This window comes from Varroa destructor, unplaced genomic scaffold (assembly GCF_002443255.2).
Source record: "Varroa destructor unplaced genomic scaffold, Vdes_3.0 BEIS01000003.1, whole genome shotgun sequence".
Classification (NCBI taxonomy): Eukaryota; Metazoa; Arthropoda; class Arachnida; order Mesostigmata; family Varroidae; genus Varroa; species Varroa destructor.
In genome coordinates this window covers 35,911,046-35,929,520 of record NW_019211456.1, presented here as the reverse complement: position 1 = coordinate 35,929,520, position 18,475 = coordinate 35,911,046, and the positions used below count along the sequence as shown (strand labels likewise).

The window sequence follows — 18,475 nt, the reverse complement described above, 5'->3', positions numbered from 1 at the left end:
CGCTGAATAATTGTTCAAGCGAGCTTTCTACTGCTATCCGCAACGCATGGTCTAGTTAGAGTAGATAAATTACTAACATATAAATTGACCATGGGAAATGTGTCGAGTAAGCAATCGAGATCGAGAGAAACTACTGATTTACCTAATGCATATCAAGATAATTATTATTTAAACTACAGTAAATGGAAAAACTTTTTGTGAGCATATTAAACACAACTGTAAGTAACTACAGCAAGTGAGAATGACGTCCGCCAAAAGATCGTATATGCAGAGCACAAACTCCAATAGCCCATAAGTCTCATCTGGTACATTTTTAGTTCATCGAAGGTGTTAATCTTTGCTGTTCGTATTTTCCTGTCGAACTGTAAAACTGGTAAAAACCCGCAACTATGGGTTTTCTTCCTTGTCAGTGAAGATCATGGGAAGAAATGCCAGTGATAACAAGTGTAATCTAGCACGTTGTTCGCGCCCATTTGCCCAGTGACACCTGGCGAGCGAACGCATCCATTGAGATATAATGAAGTAAGCTCCAACCGGGGGACGCGATACATGCGCGAGGTGTCCAGGGACGGAGAAGTACTAATTATGACAGAAAAAGAGGTACACGAAGTAGGGAAGGGAAACAAACTTAAGCGAATAGACAAGACTATTTTTGTCGCCTAAAGAGTGGTTTCAAGATGGTTGCCAAGAAGCTGTGGCAAAGGCAAAAACGAGTTTGGCCTTTTCTACACTATGCACCCCTGTACTCTCACCCCCAAGATCCGATAAGATACCCCTACTACTACGTGGTTATCCATTTTAACCTCCTCTGATTTTGGGGTACGTAATACCGATCAAGTGAGTTCACGCGACGCCAATGATGGTGGCGATTCAGACCTAAAATGGCAAACGAAAAAGGCGCTTTGATGTGAAAATGGTGAGGAACTTCAAGGAGCGGGCAAAACTGTATATGTCAGTCAGTGTGTTACTGAACTCAAGCTTGTGTTTGCCTGTAAAAAAGAGAGGATCAGAAAGAGGAAAAAGATGCTATAGAGAATATTAAGGAAGAGGAGGATGAGAACAATGCTGTGCCTGAAGGCAAAGCAAAAAGCTTTGATTTGAGATGCTGAAACCAGCACACGGAATCGCCTGAGACTCTTCTGGCGTTCAGTTGGGTAGGACGGTAAGGTCGGGGGTAAACATAGGCCTTGATATGTACAAAAATAACTAGCAACCTGAAAATATGCAACGGAAAGCAGAACACAGGACGGAATAGAGACATACAAAGATGAAAAATATAAACACGGCATACAGAAGAAAGCTTAAATAAAGGGTCGGAGTCTGTGGGGACGAGGAACGAAAGCGATGCTGCGTCACTGCATTGACAGAACTAATGGCTGCAGGAAACGCAACGATAATAACACAGGCATAACAGTCGTTTTGATGAACTAATTTTTTTTCTGTTTTGAAACCAAAGACAAGTGCAGAAAACAAGTTACAGCCGTCAAAAAATGCCATGATATCAAAAAAGAATAACGAGCTTCAATGATCGTTTTGAGCTTCGACTGCCAGCATTGCTTAGGTCGAACCGTGTGCAACGGTGGAGACAGGGAATGAAAACCCAAACACAGTACGGTCACGAAGCTCTGAAACGGAACTAAAGTACTAAACAGGAGCGCAGTACAGAAAAGTAGCGAGGATAAAGGGAATCAGGATAATGAGAAAACGTAGCCAGTGCATTGCGATGTGACTAGTTTACATAGTCTTAGGCGGAATAGATACAATGCGTCACGCATGTTCTTTAAGCTATCACCACCTATTTATCCTAAACGTATGCTATATGCAGTAACTGCAAGTACATTAGGGGCAGATGGCAGACGCTCTTGTCGTGTCGACGTTGCTGAATCGGAGATAGGTAATGTCTTTCGATGTGATTCGTACTTGTGACGATTTGCAGGTAGCTTCGCTGCTTTCTCACAGGTGTTTGGATTTTTCACTGGCTAACCATAAAAGCCGTAAGGTTCAAGTTTTTGATAGTTATGATGTTTCCATGAGCTCTTATTTCCCAGCCAAACCATTGCTGTAAATTTCTTTCTGCTCTTGTTTCAAGGTCAGTTGATCCTTTTCACTGAAGAAAAACGATGGCACAATTCTAATTCCCGTCCTGCAGCGGCAAATAAGTGCAGTCCAATTCAAGATATTTTGAGTTTCTCTTGATATGGGATTTGCTTAGTTTACCTTAGCTTGCAAAGGACGTTGAGAAAAGGCTTACTTGGGTGGTCTTGGGGTTCAACTCTATGGACGCAGCCTTGTCGAAACGTCAATTGAAGTACTCTAATGGCCAATACACCGTCAACATCGCTTGATAATGCTCTAGTGATAGAATGTTCGACGATTGAGGGAGCTGAGTAACGATGAAGCAACGCAAAAGGACATCGCGGATATCAATAGTACAAGCGAAGAGGCCTCTCGGAAGTATTTCGCATATTAAATGTTATGGTTTTTTCGCGCATTTAATTCGAGTTAACAACCACCTGACCGGGCCCTTATCCTGGATATTTTATAAACTTGCAACATTATGGGCTTCACATTTACTTTAACAAGCAGCATAAAATGAAAACATGAATCTCGTTCAAGGACTTTCGGAATGAAATAACACTTCTTTAGGAAAACGAGACCGTTTGCATAAATAATCTAATACGCTCTAGAAAATCAGAATATTTTAGTGGTTTATGCATTCCACCTTTGAACTGCGATGGCAAAGAAAGCTTAGCTTTTAATGGATCTACAAGCAAGTCGATCACTGATATCAAGAACTTTAGGAGAGAGAGCTTTAAGCTTAAAAAGAAGCCTCGTGGAAAAATTTTTAGGAAGATGAATTACATAGTACTGACAGCTGTACGAAAGCCGACCCATCCCAAAGTGCAAACGAGTAAATACGCTACATTTGTTCGGTAAAACTAGTAGAAGGAAAAAAATTGGGTAAATACGTACTGCATGACTTGATCAGGGATCGACGAACGTAGACATGAAAACACATATCATTACTGTCACGTAACAAGAGTAACCCACTCACGCGTGGCTCGTCATAAAGCGGATCCTCGGTAATCGTAGACGGTCACATTAATAAGTGGATGCAGCTAAAACAGCGAGGCATCACTCTAAAGGAAGGATACAGCTGCGAAGGTCACCCAGTATATCGTTATGCGCCTTGGCTATCGATTATAGCTGAAGTGCACTGTTTGTAACTGAAGGAGCTGATATCTTATCTGGCATTGAGCAACCGAGGATAATAAACTGGCTAAATCACTTCTGCTGTACGATAATGTTCAAGTCCACACCGCAAGCATCACGGAGATGAAAATGCAATAGTTGCGGTGTATGGAGGCTTTCTGTCACACGGGATACTGATCTATATATCCATCGTATCCACAGATTACTATTTTTTTTTAAATCTTTCAATGTGGAAATTGCCGTTAGAAAAATTATAGACTCTTACTTCTTAGTTGTCCATTACTTTTGTCTTAAACCATTATTGGAATTCTGCAGAGACTGAAACCAAAGGCACAAGATTATATAATAGAAACGTAGCTATTCCTCATCCAAGCAGCTAAAGATGTCTGTTGGTCTGGTTGGAATTCTGATGGCGGAAGACCGATTCCTTCTTTTGCACTAGTTCCGGTCAATTATTTTCAATGAGAGTTCTACTTTTTCTATTTGCTGACAGTAGATTGTTTTATCTGACGACACCAGTCCGTAATGCGCGATTCCTTTCCAATCCCATTAAAAACATTCTTTGCCCCAAATTCCAGAGCACGTTTCTTTGGTTTGGACATTATTGCGATATGTACCCACTCTATAGATGACTTGATTTCGTTACATTTTTGTAGAATTTCGCAGTTGAAAATTGTGTTGAGTCAAATTTTTGTAGCACCTAATCACCGAGTTTTTTTTTTGTGTAGCTAGCTTTTTAAAAACCGTCTAAAATAGTTAGTTCCTTGGAGATATTACGACTAATGACGCATCGGGTCTACCCCACTTTCGCGATAATTTTAACTTCTTCCGTAACTGGTCGACCCCTATCCCCGAAAGCGGCGAACTATCTGTGAGAGGCAGGCTGGTTGGAGGCTCGATTATTGTGGAAGGTAGCTGGCCACGGAGTAGCTGTTACTACAGGCGTCAAGTTGTGGGTTGCATAATTGCCTGCATTGAAGCAACGGACGGAAGGGAACGACGGAGATGTTACCGGAAGAAGGTTGATCGACAAGGGAGGCCAAACGTGTGTCGTCCACAATTGTCAAATCGAAAACGTGGAAGAAGGAAGGGAGGGCATTGGGAACATCCTACGATGATGAACGGGGATACAAGGCGCCAGAACTGTTGCACTGCTGCGAGTTCACACAGCCTACAGAGGTAGCCAGCTAAGAGTCGTTGCATCAGGGACACGATCCTGTTAGCACACCAGAATCGAGAAGGGCACAAACGCACGAGGACGTGTACATTGCGTGGGCGTGGCGCAGCTGGTAGCCATGGTCGAGTGGCACGGCCAAGAATGAAAACAATGACTAGTTGCTGGTTCTGACGGAACTAGGGTATAAATCGTAAGCAGCGTGAGCCAGATGGGTTTTAAAATAGCTGAATAAAGTCAAGGATGTTCAGAGAATTCAGTATACCCGTTAAACGCTTTAAAATAGAGAGCCAAGAAATTTGCACCTTTGAACAGATATTAGTAAGGCTTTGTTAACGGCGCTGATAAGGAACGATGCTAATAAGCGTTTAAACTTTCCGTGTTGCTTGCTAAAGTAAAATGACAGTGCGTTATTTTGATCCACGCGAACCCCATGCCCTTCGCCGTTGAAATGAGGTCGATACTTCATATATACTCGTCTCGAAGTAAACTTTGGTATTTATAAGAATATAAGCCATAAGCTAGCCTATGTTAATATTTTATACAATACCACGTCGATCCACAAAGTGCATTTTGTAAATTACAGCTGCACTTTCTGCAAGACACGAATCATGCAGTGCCGCTGACATATTGTTGGAAAATCGAAATCGCTTCTAATTTGAATCAGACCGTTAAGTATGTCATGCCGAGGCAGAAATGCTCCACCTACCATCAAAAAAATTATTTTGTGTTTGTGTTGATGATTTTAGTGTTTGATAATAGCGTTCCGCTGCATATACAATCGAAAAGAAGCCTAAATACACCTTAGGAGGTACACTTGCTCCTTGGACCTTCTACCAGTCAGAGTAGAAGTCTGTATTGCGACTTAAAGGCAGGTCACCTTAATAGGCCGTTATTTTGCCGGTTCGTGGACCCTACATACATTACCCATAAACTGAGTTTCGGAGGAACAGGTAATAGCTATCAACGCATTGTCGCATATGCTCACTGAAACGAAACAGTCAAAAAGAGAGGGCAACATCTTCTTTGGGACGGTCGCTTCGAAGGTCGCCCAAGCGACCCAGTTGTGAGAATCAGAGTGGCAGATACCAAAGTGGGGCTTTGTGACAGCACTAATCGTTGAACTAATCGACGAAATGGTGAAGCCGGCGAACAGAAACCTACATCTGTGTTTTTGTGTACACTCCTTTCCATCCTCCATCTACAACGAAACCTATTTTTTTAAATGGACAGACTACAGCTATAGTGTATCTACTTATACGACGAATATTCAAAAAAGTATTTTTTCACAGTGAAAAGAGAAGTTAGCAACGGCTTTCCCGTTCTCTCCCGCGCCGTTTGTCAAACCATGGTCTGTAACGCCGTGTAAGTAACGCCCGCGGTTCTGCAGTTCTATCAGGGACCGCACCTGTTAGTAGAGCTGTAGCATTGCTCAGAGTTCCCTACGCCCACATATTCACGCTTGCTTTCCTTATCTAGTCCTAGATTCTATTCTTCATCGACTATGTGCTCGGTAGCTTCCACAATTTGTACACGTACACAACACGAATAGCTTGCGTGTACCGAGGTACAGCATATATGTACATACGATACGTCCAAAAAGCTAGCACCCGTTCAGCTGGCAATAACAATTATGACACTGACTCCAGCTGTTAACGGGTCAAATTGAAACGCTTAACAAAAGATCGATCGCTTTTGACTCTTCTTATTATCGACACGAAGTAAGGTCAATTGTTCGGCGACACTGTTTTGGAACTTGAGAAAAACGGGAGGCCGAAGGCTGATTGCCGCAGTCGATTTACTCTGCCGATTTGGTGAGTAACGCTGAAGCCGTTCGGCCGCTTTTATCGGACCGGTGAAGACTGGTTGAGCACATGAGAAATGATCGGTAACGGGAAAGCATTTTGTTGTTAGTGTTCAAGCGTGAGTACGCACTCTGATTTTTGTTTTTTTTTTTTTGTATTTGAATAGAATGTGAAGTGTAAAATATAATCCTTCGCATCGATTAACAAACTTGCAAGTACAAGGCCGCATCAGTTTGCATGTGCTTAACTTAGGCAAAAACTTAAGATTTTCAGAGAGCTTTAGGTCTCCGGTTAAACTGGGCTGCGCTGCCATATTTTTTGCCAAAAAGTTCAAGTCGAGGGTCTCTGGGTTGGAAAGTAGCACGGCAACAAAAAAACGACTACTACCTCGTTTCTCTCTTGTAATTAGACGAAAAATTATTATTTGAAAAGTGTCCAAGTATATTTCATATAGTTTCAAGTATACGTCTGGGCAAACATAAGCATTTGACTGCAGTAGCTTATGCCCCATTCACATCAATGACAGGACAACCTCCCCTCATTTCAATGTGCCATAAGTGACTTCCTAAAGAAGCATATGTTTATTTTAAGAATTTCCATTCGGAATGTATTATCATTATCCGACTTTGCTGGATAACTTTCTTTCAATAGTTGTCTCGTAGAATTTAAAAATAGGCGCGCTCTAATCTAAGAAAATCTGTCCATTTAACTCTTCGAGTTGAAGTGTCGAGACGAGGTACCGTATTCAACTAAAAGAAGACCGAACGAGTTTTCGATCGTGGATCGTTTCGGAGACCATGGAATCGATTGTTGAGCGATCTAACCATAAAAGAGCTTATATGTCATCAATATTTGCGCCATTCCCCAGTGTAACTCTACGACGGGTTCCGCATGTAGTTCAGTAGACTCCTGCGACATTGTTTTTTTTCTTTTATGATCAAGATTAAGTTTATGAGCAACCTATTTTCCGTGAGGTGCTTAAGTGAGATTTTGCTGGTTCAAAGGCTGCCCGTGCTGAAACGATATCCACAGTCTAACCAGTGAGTGTTACGCAAAAACTCAAAAATTCCTAGAATACGGCGGTATTGAAAGACGACATGCCCATTAGTTGATCACCGACGCATATCTGAATATTGAATACAGAACATGCTGTAATGCTCTTTTAAGAGCAAAACAAACCATTCCGTTAGAGGCTGTAAAACGAAGAGCCTCGTAGGACTACCTAACAGATGCTGATGTCGATTATGAAGCTTGAACAGAGTTTTCTGATATAGTAAATCTCGACAAAGCTTTTAGTTTTCGAAACGTTTCTAGCTCTGCTGCCCGCCATTATAATTTCATAAGTTGTCTTTTGTATATGCCGACAGGGGTGATATGACAATAAGCCAACGAAGCCAACCTCAATATAGTTTTCAAATGCACAAAACATTCAAAAAAAGGCGGAAACGTTACAAAACAAGACCAATCTTTTTAGCCTAGTTTGATAACCCAATTAGCGATCGCTAGCCCAGAAAAAATGGCTTTAGGTGTCATTCTGATAAATTCTCGAGTTTCTTCAGTCTGGTCATTACTATAGATATTCTGTTTTGCGTCATAGAAGTCGTTTGAAGCCGCATGGAAGTTGACAGATTGATTATTGATTTCGGCTCCTTTACAAAAAAGTTTATCAATGGCATGTTCTGTGATTTAGGACGGCTTTTGATCCAATCTTTTACAGATATGGTGGCTTCCATGTATTTTCCGATCTTGCACAAACTTTAGAGGGAATAAACTCCACTTTTGTATTTAACGTCTTCAAGCGGGATCTCGGCATGCCGACGATGACTACTAAGAATTTATTTACGAGTTCGGCAAACGGACCTTAGAAAACTTGTAAATGGTTGGAACCCCCGACTGCAGTTGTGTTCGAAACAAATGTTCAACTAAATAAGGGACCCTACTTTTATTCTAATTTCTTCCAGACCCAATCTGCATAGAAACAAGAAATGTAGTAGTTCGCACAGTTTCTGCATTACGGTTTACAGCATGATTCGGTTGCAACATATGTGGTCTACTCTGTATAGAGTATCCGTGAGAAAAATTAAAGGCGTTATTAAATTCGAGTAAATTGGTGTTCGTCACTCAGTCCTAAGCTGAGTGGAAAATCGATGCCTCGATCTATGTGCAGGCATGAGTTCATACGCTGCAAAAACGGGAGAGTACTAGAAGCTCTTCGGAGGTCTTACGGTGCTTTGCACGATCAGGTCTCTTGGAAGCACTGAAAGAAATAATATTGAAATATTTAGAATGGAACGCTTAATCACTGCAAACCAGCGACAATGAATTTAACTAGCATTAAGACTCGCCTCGGCTGTCATCTTCTTTTTAACTCCAATACTCCGGCTATAGAACAAACATGGAGGAAAATCAAAAATCCTATACCATCCCAGATTCCACCTCCCACGAAATCCATATCTTCACCTATTTTTAAAATAAATAAAAATCCTATCGTGGTTCGCTGTTTTCTGAAGGCACGAGTGCTGACCCAGGTCTGAGTTATAATACTAGGTGATTTGAACAGAGTTTGCCGTTTTCTTTCTAATTAAATTTTTCACTACAATTTCGTCCCGAATGAAAAATCATCGAATACATCACCCGGCTACTTGATGATTGCAGCGAACGGTTTCTCCATTTCCCTACTCGTAACTAACATTTGTCGTGTCGGTGCAGGTCCATGTGCTCATCTAAATGTTTACGGCAAGCGGTGTTAGATTATTGTCGACATTGTCCATTATAGCAACGCTTAGCTTTTGGGCCGCCCTTTCCGGCTTTCCCTTTGCGATAATGGTTCAGATTTTTTAACTATAACTGGCACGTACTCAACGACTGGCTCAGCTGGGGACTGCACTTTGAAGACGACCGTGGGGTTTTCTGAGGCTCTGGGCTGGAAAAGTAGAGCAGAAGGCTTCTCGAAAGTTTGGCTCCTTTGCTGATACACCTTGCCAACTCCCTTCAAAAGTTGGCACACGACAAGTTGTTTTTCTGCGCCACTTACCGAGCGCATTTCGACTGCTGTATTCTTCTTTGTCCTCTTGTTCCTTCAGCCTTTTTGCTGTATGACGATTCATCGTAACTAGCTGCAATTCTGACCGCCGTTCCTTTCGAGTCCAGGGATAAGCTGAACTGTGCAATGCACTGACTACTGCTACAATTGTTTGCAAGTTTCTACTCCCCTAGAACCCAACTTCAGTCTGACCAAGGTAAAAATCAATAAGCGATTTTTTTATAGAAGAAGATACACCGACTCATGAAAAGGGGCAGCGATCATCGTCTACTATTGAAACACCGTCTGTCCCTTTTAAAATCTGCGTCAACAAAAATCTCGTAGATCATCAAACCAGGTAATTGATAGAAGTCGTTTACTCAAGACAAATCAAATATCTATAAGAAAAACAAAGTTAAAAGTTCCTTGAGGAACACGAAGTAACGGATATACGTTTTGATCTGATCAATTTGACTGCGGTAAAAATAACGTACTATTTTTAATTTATTGAAATTTCGTTTAACAAGGATGCAGAGCTCACCTTCTTGATTTCTACTGACGGGAGGATGAATTTAAATGTACTCAATTTAGCCACAATCGTATCTCTTGGTAAGAGTTCTGATTTGTATGGATACTAAGAGGCATACTGTGGTAAAAATAATCAGAGCTTATCTAACGTGTGCTTCGTACAAGTGTAGCTTTGTGGTAAGCAAGAAACCTACCGGCTTATGCATCCGCGCATTTGCTCATGTCAGCTTGTTGACTACAAGCGACCGTCATCTTCTCAGTAGTATACTGTGGCGGCTTTTTTCTAGTTTTCCTTAATTGTAGACTTTACCTCATTTCTAAGGTTTACTAAAACACCACAGACCAGCATGCATGCGTTATTTTAATGTTGTTTTTTTATATAAATTATCGTTTCACGTGCTTCAAGTTGAGACTGAAAACGACATACAGTACGATTTCGATCTAGCAGTCAGTTTAAGCTTGACTTTCGGACTAACTCACTACATTCGCCCTTTACCCCGGAGTAACGACAATCATGTTCGACAAAAAGAATGAGCTGAAGTAATACAGGTCTACATATAGAATTGCGATTTCCTTCGAGCGTGAGATAAGAGAAGTGGGGCAGCGACAGATATCAGCTCAGCTCAACTAACTGATGTCGTGTTTGTATAATAAACACCTCACACAACGCAAGAGTGATGTAGACGGTGGTTTTTATCTCGCCGATCGGCATGAAACAAAGTCGATCGCAAAGCACAACTTCCCCTCCTGGTAGTGTATGTCGGTCTTGTTAAGCGTGGAGATAGATGCTAGACCACCAACTAGTGTCCGTAAAACCAATCAATCACAGCTCGCACGTTAACCCATTCCATTACGTGTATTGCTTTGAAATCATGATGACAAGAGAAGCAGTTTGCACGCGACGTCAAAGTAGGCCCCGCCTTCAACCTAATACCTAGCTCACTTTGCCTAAATTCCTTAGCGCTTAAGAGCCACGCTTCAGGACCGAAGATCAGCTGCCAGCGCAAATTGGCTGCCTATCTGTAAGACTAGAACCGACATTAGTAAAAATACAAGAGTAAACCTAACGGAAAGGTAAGGGGCAAGTGCGACAGGCAAGAACAGAGTAGCGCAAGGAGAAAGATGGAGAAAGGGAAAAACAATTTTCGACACTTGCCAAACAAACTCACTTCAACTAGTTTAATTAGTCGGGAAAAACAAGCCACTTTCAGAGACGTTTTTTTTTTATTTTTCTGCAAATGCTCAGCGTAGAGCTTTGTCATCTGATTCGCAGACTGGCTACATAAAGAATATTTTGCTTAGCGTCTTTACTAATAATTCTCAATCAGTTTAAAAACAACAGTACACAAAAAGCTATTTTCGGAAAATCTTTGATTGAAAATGTATGGACAATTTTGTAATCTTGTGAGTTCTTATGGTAAAAAATGAAACAAACAGTGGGTGGCAATCAATAAAATATTGTTCCTTTAGTGATTGGTGTTAATATATATTCAGGCGTACTGAATGTGTTGCGATTATATTTTTCATAACTTTTTTCCGAGTGCAAACTTACTTATAGTACTAAATCACGACTGTTAGATTATATATAACATAGACTGTTTATACGACGAAATATGTCCCAACCAGTGGGCTGATATATACCGTCCTCAATGAGATTTTTCTGCCGAGTGTGTATAGCAAGATATAATGAACGGTTAGCAGTACTGGCTTGTTATTGGAAGATTGCATTATTAGCAGTGTTTGTACCGTGCGATTCAGGCATAGGTACCCCGGCAAATTAATACAGATACAACTGCTTGCCGGCTAGTGATTAAAGCAATTCTGTTGGTCCAAATATAAACACATTAAATGCCACGAATTGATTGGATCCACCGCCGGTCAGGAACTCCTGCGCTCTCGACAAGGACGAGCCAAACAGTTAAAACATTAGCTGCTCTTACCTATCACCAAAAATATTACCACATGTCAGCATAGTAAACGAACGTTTACATAGAACTGTGGTTTGCACATTATAATTACACACTAGAAACATCCACGAAGCTGTGCGGACACCTTCATATAGGCACCCTGTATCACCATACGATATCTTTGTACATTCAGAACTTTCGAGATTTGGTGTTTAGAACAGTTTCACTAATAAACTAAGCAACACAGATGCAAGGAGGCGCCATAATCCTCTAGAATTCAACGCGTTCTTGTCCATTTTTTATTTTCGACCGCTTTATGTACAAGGTACGCTACTCTACCCGCCGTATACCTTTGCGCATTACTTGTTTTTGTTTGCTTTGAATATACCTATGAGTACCGTCACGTAATATCGTTCAAACTCGAAATACGCAATATTACAGCAAACGAAATGAAGCAGACGTATGCTACGATTGATTCCTATTGCTTGTCCATTATTATATCGTTTTGCGAAATGCTTGTAGGCATTTGAGCAGTTCAGCCTTGCTCCCAGTGCCAAATCCCTTTGTAGCTTTTCAGCTCTGTCCTGGCCAACAAGAAAGGCCAAAGTCCTGTTGTTGTCACTGGATAGGCCCACCTTTTATCGCGATTCGTAGGCTTATTGGCCCCTTGCTGTACGATAGTACAGCTTATTATCGTAGCTTTGACAGTCTAGTTAGGTCTACTGAAGGGAACTTTTGATAGTATCCACTAATATGGGCGTTCCTCCTCAAAAGACCTCAGGGTCAACACAACATCGTTTGAGAGCTACTCCCTGCTGCGACAGCACATATATATCGGTTTAATTGGTCAACGTCACAGTGCCATGATTTTTCTTATCGAGCAGCTAACATCAAATAAATACATCCTGTCGTCGAGATCGGGTACTAACTGATTTTATCTGATTGCTATATTATAATATAGTACAACTGAGTCAAAAGGAAAACGTTTTACTTTGAGGTCGTAATATCAGGCAACACGGCATAAGCGCGAACGTATTGTGACGGTGCGCACAAGACCGATTCGAATAGTGCAGGAATGAAATTTCGCGTAAGGATACCTCAGATCCGACTTCTTTCACAAATTTCTATAAGTGTATTTCGATAACCCTGTCACCAGTGATTGAAGATACATAAGCAATAGTATAGCGTTGCTGTACATGTTACAGTCACATCTAGCAACTATGATAGTAATTTACGAAGCTTTTTCGCGTTGTACTTTAAACGAAAAAAAAAAATAAAAAAGATACAGTGCCAGTTGGAAGGTGATAGCTGCTATGAAAGATCAACCTCATACGCTTACTTCCTAAACTAGATAAACGAAATCTCGAAAAAAGGATGCTCCTTCAACCGGCAGCCATTCGAAGCTAGATAAAGAGATCTATTCTAAACCAAGTGGTATAAAAACGTCTAGTCTTGTTCATTAAGTCAGCAAAACACGTGTGCGTCTATTGGTCGGCCGATTCTCTGATTGACCGAGATCTTTGATTGGGTTCTACTGAACAGATCCAGCGTATGTGCATATATTCGCGTGTTTCAGTAAACCATAATAATGTTAATTAGACCCTCCAGCCGCTCTGAAAAAAAACGTTTCTATCACATAAACGTAGAAAACAATATAGGTACGAAAAGGTCACACAGAAGGAAGCAAATAGCTTTGCCAATACTCGCTTTCCATAGGAACCAATATATATGGGGCCGAGCTTTATTTATAAGTCACAAAAAAAAAAGTGTCCATGATTACTGCTGCTTTAAAAAGCTGTACAAAAAAATCTACTTGGTTGCCACCACTTAATAGTCATCCATAAACTCTTACTAATTATCAACATCCCGCGATCGAAACCTCTCCCTGACTATCGGAAAAAGAATCGTCTACTCACCTATTATTTCCTGTTCAAGTCCCCTGGTTATCGCAAGTCATCTGATTAAATAGGTTAGAAAAAATATCGGCGCCCACGATCAGATGTCCAACTAAGCGAAAATAAACAAGACACTGTTACATAGCAAGGTACGTTAGAGGAAGGGGGATAAGACATCCCACAAGACTACCGGCTGTGCAGCGAGCAACCCCACAGAAATATGGGTTGGAACACAACTAATGAATTCAACAATTCAGTTTCGAACCAATGCTTAAGCATACGTTGTCCGAAATTTAGTTGACAAGAGCTACACAGAACTAGACTAATATCTTAACCCGCAACTTTACTAATAGAGAGAAACATAATTAAGGTACGGATGCGTTATCCTGACCTATATCAAGTGTCCACGTCATAAGTAAGCTAGGTCTGAATTATTCGTACCAGATGGCCACAGTAACCTTTATACAGATCTTGAGCGGGCTGCTTTTTTATAAACTCAATTTGAAACTGGGCCTCGGCTGATCAAGCGTGTGCTACTTACAGCCCGATCAAATCGATTCCTAAACAGTTGGCCTCTCACAAGCACACTAACTTAATACAAACTCCATACTGCACTATTTTATTTCCATTAGGAATTAAAGATCGTGGCGGCCGTTCGCTTTTACAACAATCCCAGCAATCGAAATGCTTTCTCAAAGCATCATTATTGGCAGTTTGATTTTGTCTTAACCGTTTTGGTTGTGCTACAGCCTCACTATACGGATCAGTATGTAAATTAGAAGCAATAGTACCGTTAGTAAGTGGTGTGAGTATCGTGTGTGCATCATTGATCCCATTGGTTACTCTATATACATCCATATAATTGCGGGACCAATATGTCCCCTTGATAGATTATGGGGTAACGCATTTGCGCGCTAATCGTAACACACGTTGTAGACTAGGTTCGAATCCGGACGTAGCTATACTTTGTTTTGTGGTGAAAGCGAGCTGTTTGATGGAATAGCGTGTGGGGATAGCACACGTCAAAAGGCGAAATTTAAGGAGGTTCGATATGAGATACAATAAGACATAACGGCCTCTGGACGTATGCAAGCATTCTCCGACCTATATAGTGGATAGAACATGTCAATGCAATGAAACTCGAAAAAAGCGCTTCAGACTTCTCCGAGTGAACCGTATTATGCCAACGAAAATCGTGATAGGATTTGAAATAACCTTAAACACAGCGAGTATAATCGAACCCTTCAATCCCATAAAGGCAGGCACCATCTTCGACAAAACAGCACAGAGGGTGGCTTAGGTATAGAGTCCGCAATCACTCAGAGCCAGTTTTTTCTCACAATCAAGCTAATAATAGGCACAAGTTCCACCACTTGAAGTTGTAGTTTCATTCTTTTAAATAGGTGGGTGACTATTTACAACAAAACATATCCAATCTCAATTATGTTTCTAATTAGAGGTATGCCTTCCTTATATTCTCATTTGGCCATTTATTACTTCACGTAGACGATATCAATTAACAACATTAACCAATTTTTCAGGGATCATCTTCTATCTGAGTGAAACACAACGCAAACGGAACCCTCAATTCAGGTAGCCAGGAAATGTGACGCAGAGAAAGAAATCAAATACATGGGGCGTCAACAGACCAAATACACCCGAAATTATGTAAAAAGATTACGAAATGTACTTATCTTGTTCTTTCTGTCCAACAATTGTTATTTTACCGTAAGACAGTCTGCATCTTGAGTTAGCTAATATATATATATATATATATATATATATTAATTGGGCTTGTTTAAAGAAGGAGATACGGCTGATTGGTTAAAAGAAATTGAAAGATCTAGTTCACCTCATCAAGGATCTTCGTGAACTTTACCTTGTTTATGTTAATCAAGAAATTTTGGCCAGAAATGACTTGCTTTTTGTTGCTCTTAAAGATTACTATCTTCTAGCCAAACGGTGAGCATTGTAAACCCCGTTTTTCAACGCCGATTGATTCGGTCACACAGAAAGGTGGACGCGTGTTTATAGGACAAATAAAATTTGCGTCCAGTCAATTTTTGGATCCGTAGCTTCATGGAATACAAATGGCCGCTAACATAAATGGGTTATTTCGCTTTTTTTTTTTTATAAATCAGGAAAAATATAAAGAAAACTTTTACGTTTTCAAAATACAGTCAGTCAACTTCCAGCAATATAAACGTATACACGATTTAAATGTATAAGCGTTTTGAAGCGGTTATCAGATTGATGTGGACCCCGTTTGCTATCAACCGCAAATTTGATTAATCTATCGTATTAATACGCAATTTTCCAACAATCGCACTAATGTTTTTACAACTAAAATTCAATCATTTCAACATTGTCACTTATCCCCCAAATTGCATTCCTAATTTTTCAGGGCCTATATTCATTCAGGCTCATCTAAGGGTGACTACACATTTTTGTTTACCAAGATTTGCACGTACTTCATTACTACTGCCACGCAATACTTCGAAGGTGTGCAAAAATGGTGAAATGCCTATTTGTAAGCAGGACCTCAAGCGCAGAACACCTGTCTCAGTTAAGTGCACAGTAAAATATTATTACATATTATCTTTAGTACACAACCTCTTAATAATCCGTGCAGGCTTTTTGATCCAGAACTGATATTGTGCTATTCTTCGCACTCAGCATTATAAATTTATGGACGAGTTGATTAATATAGGTTGCTCTGAATCTCATCGACAAAACGTTAGAGTCAGAAGGCTAGCGTTGCAGGACCTCTGGAGTTGAGCCCTGCTGTTTGTAGCCCATTCATAGTTAGCTAAGCTGAGGCGCACCGACAGGTCGTCTGATCATTGCCCTTATGATAAGCGATTCTCTTGAAGAAAACTGATGTTTCAAAGCAGGCTTGTCACAGGCACAGCTCTCGTCGCCATAGGGAATGGTCTCCGTTGTGCATTGTATTGGAAATGATCGTTGTGTATCTCAGTCGTCGCGCTCACGTATTCTATATACCGTGTGTTGTTTCAACACGAGCGCCTCGGGCGCCCATTGTGGTGCGCTGCGCTTTGTGATAATATGAAGCTTTCGCTTCAGGTGACTTTACAACATTTTCTGCACGCTTTCAGGACAGCAGAAAAATTGTACCATTGATTATATAATATACTGGAAATAAATACTATACTTTCATGATAAAAGGCCACCTGGTTTTTTCTCTGCAAAATCAGTGCAGTAGTATATCGTATATAATTCTTCTTGTATTGATACTAGCCCCTCTGAAACCGTTCTAACTGAAGCACCCCATGACCTCTCCTCGGAGCCCAAACATATACTATTGGCTGTTCTAAATTTGAAAAATAACTAACTTTTTTTAAGTAAGTTTTTCTGCCGTACACATTCCGCACGTGACCCAGTGATGCCATCAAAAACATTAGGGGATCCTCGGTTCTATTGATTTCTAAAAACTCAAGTGATTACTATTTGTCACCTAATGTCGTCATTAACTGGATGATGCGTGTAGCTTTTGGCAAGCCGAAATGCATAGTAGAACTTTCCTAGCAAATTCTAACGCGGAGGAGAAAACTATACCCTGACATAGGCTGTAAATTTCGCTGAAGCTATTCATAAATTAAACTTCATCTGTATCGCAATGCTCCATGTTTCCTAGCCAGGGAAGTTGAATTTCACAATTGTTTAGTTGTACTGAAGTCTTTATACCGTTTGGAAGTATAGCGACTAAAGCTTGAAACCACGTCGAAGCACTTGATAAGGCACAAAGACAACTTGTAGGCAGAACCAATGAACAAACAGCATTTCTCAAAGGCTGCTCATTTTAGAATGTAATGAAAAGAGGAAAAGTTTAATGTGATATATAGGTACGATTCTAATCAGAATCATGGAAACTGCACCCATCGATGGCATTAATCATAATCTCTCGTCCGAGGACTGACGCCACTACTGAGATAAAAGATTACTGAGTATACTTAATAATAACAATACTAAGAAGAAGAAAAACATTCACTTTTATATACTAGACACGGCTTTCAACGATCTTATCTAGCTGGGAATGGATAAGCGTACGTGTTATCTTGCACCGACATCATAATTGTTCGCTTCGTTTTGCCGGCCAGATTGTGGCAAGTACATTTTCATAGTTAGTTTACTTTATCTAGTCGTACTAGGCTCACTAAGTATGATTTATTCCACTATATAAATTGGATTGCAAAGATAGTTCGCCGTGTAGGAGGCGAAACTAAAATGAATGTACTAGAATTCGCCAACCGTCACGCTCTTTAGGTAGACTGGATAATTCAATAAAAGATGGCATATAACGCTTCTCATTAGGTTTTACATGAACAGGTAACATGTGTTTACCGTATTCTCTTGCAAAACACGGTAAGTCGCTTTCTGCAATACACTTTCATATGCAGGCGAGCCGCTAAATAAGCCTTCCCCCCACGGTACCTCACGCATGATACCTGTAAAGAACTGAAATATAGTAAAGTTCCTCAACACAATAACGGCCCATAACAAGCAAATGTGAGGTGCGTAGTAAATGCGAATAATTGAGGGCAAATCGTTAGCGCTAAAAACGCGTTACGCAACAATTCGTTAATGAAAACAATTGTTATCTTCAAATCTCTTTTTACGTTGTTTCGCAAAATGTAAAGCTTAAAATTAATCTGATTTTTTCCTCTGTGTAGGTTTGAGTATATTCGTTTCTCATATTTCTCGTCCCTACTACCAGCTCAATATGTATTTTGATAAAACATAGCCATTCTGTCTACGCTGCAAACGTCTGCTGCAACAATCAAAGCATTAAAATGCGGTAACAAAGACTATATCTCGTGCTTAATTGCTCTTCACTCATTATATGTAAACCCTCAGCCCTCACTACTGGTATATAGATCTTCGTTTAGATTGATGCTACGTATAGTACATAT

The 18,475-nt window shown here is 40.5% G+C and overlaps 1 long non-coding RNA gene across 2 annotated transcripts in view; it reads right to left on the bottom strand.

The window, feature by feature from the left end:
- LOC147756885 (uncharacterized) overlaps positions 1-18,475 on the bottom strand; it is an 85,487-nt gene that overhangs the window by 34,431 nt on the left and 32,581 nt on the right. The gene's annotated exons all lie outside the window — the stretch shown is intronic.